The sequence below is a fragment of the Alligator sinensis genome, unplaced genomic scaffold (genome assembly GCF_000455745.1).
Source record: "Alligator sinensis unplaced genomic scaffold, ASM45574v1 scaffold240_1, whole genome shotgun sequence".
NCBI lineage: Eukaryota > Metazoa > Chordata > Crocodylia > Alligatoridae > Alligator > Alligator sinensis.
The window spans coordinates 924,205-926,319 of NW_005841902.1; positions in this window are offsets into that span (position 1 = coordinate 924,205).

A 2,115-nucleotide genomic window follows, 5' to 3' on the forward strand; every position below is an offset into this window, starting at 1 on the left:
GCCTGGGGCGGTCACCCCAATTCACCCCCTCCCTGTACCCATCCCCAGGGACAGCCCTGGTGGGAAATGACATTCCCACCAAATGTCATTTCAACAGATGAATGTTTTCCAGATAAAAATCCTTCTGTCAAAATTTCCAACCATTTGAATCCCATACTCCATGAATGGGTGCCATTTCTGTCTCCAGCTGCCTGTTTGCATTCACAGATATTTAGCTTGGCATAAAAGCATTTTTTTTGCATCCACAGAGAACTTATTTCTTTTTTTAAAGCGACACTTGGAGCTTGTGAACATGACAAGCCTTACTGGAATATCTATTCCAATACAGTTATACCAGTATATTTCAGAATAAGAGGATCCATATGCTCTTATACAAGTCCAAATTATGACGTATGCATGAGAAGTTACCCAGACCATTGACACACATGCCTAGGCAAGAGTGGAGGCTGCCCGGACCTCCCATCCCCCTCTGACCATTGAGACAGAATCCAAAGGCCAGGCTGAGTCCAGACATTCAGTGCCATGATGGCTGTAGTTATGTGCACACCTGGGAATCCAACCTGGATCTCCCACATGGCAATCAAGGATTCTACCACTGAACTACAACAGCAGGTTCTTATACCAATGTAACTATAATTGTAAGACAAGTCTGTAGGGCAGGGGTACTCAATGGGCAGATCCTGCCCATGGCATTGTGTCATCCAGCCCGTGGGGAACCCCACCACCTGGTTGCCAAACATGCAGACCTGTGGGTAGCCTGAGGCCAGGTGGGCAGCACCATAAGGAGAAGAACATGACTGATAGTGGAAAAAAATTCTAGGGAAACCCTCTAATCTCACCTGCTGACATGTTTTCTGAGTGAGCAGCTAGATATCCCTGTCATGTTAATGTTCACATAAAATTCTCAAGTTAGCAAACAAAGTGACAGGGTAGATGGAATGGAACAGATGTGACAAACAAATATGAATGGCTCATTGAGAGGCTTAACTCAGATAAAATGAGATATCATTCTAGCCCTTTGATCTGAAGAGCAAAGGGTTATGGACTATTCCCTAAAGCTGTTAATACTGCAAAGTGTCAACCACTAATGAAGAGTCAGATCAGCATATCATGGAACAACTCAATCACAGCACAGTGCAGCCAAAACTGTCACTTGCCCCTACTTGGTCAGGCAAGCTGACCCCTCCACTTTCCCCCCTCCCCCAGTTTATGACATTGCAAATCCAGATGTAAGAACTCACTCCTCCCCCTGCCCCCACCAATCTGCAAACATAAGCAAATGAGGTGAGAGCCAATAGAGAGGAGCAAGGAAAGGCAATAGTAAAGGGGCGGGGGGGGCAGGCAGTGGCCACTCAGTGGCAGTGGGGCAGGCAGTGGGAGAAACGACGAGGGACAGACCATGGGAAAGTCAAGCATTCTAGTTGAGGGGTTTGTACCACAACACTGATGTGCTAGTGTCAGGCAGAATTAAGATCTTTCTCTTATGGTCCTTCAGAAAAAAAAGTCACAGAGTACTTTTAGAAAATATAGGATTGAGAGGAAACATGCATGTTAAGAATATCAGAGAGCACAGACATGAAGGAAGAGAAGGAATTGGAAGGCTGGAAAAGAAAAGGCAGAGAAGGGGAAAAAACACTAGAAAGGAATAACTCATTTAATCAAGGCAGTTTAATCCGTTGAAACTTGGAGTTAATGGTCAAACTAAGCAATGAACAGCATAAACTAGAGCCCTGAAATACAGACAGGTAGCTCTGACATACCTCTACAGACCTATCCTCTCTCATAACTGTCCTTGTCCTTTAAAGTTCACAAGTACAGAAGCAGTAGCAGCCCATTGGAGAACCCAGCTGGCAAGGGAAGGCTGTGAGCTCTGTGGGTCTTTTCTTCCTCTGTGGGTGTTCAGGGCCAATCAGTATAAGGTCGAGAAACTAGGCTAAAGGGTGCCCCCCCCCCCCCCACACACACACACACACACACTTTGTCTGTGCTACACATATGCAATGAGCTCTTAGCTCATAGCCAATTGGTGCAGGGTCTGGCTGGAGCCCTGGCTTTCACAAGGCTCCAGAGCCTAGGAGGGGCAGGCTGCTGCTGTTTACCATCCCCCCCGCCCTT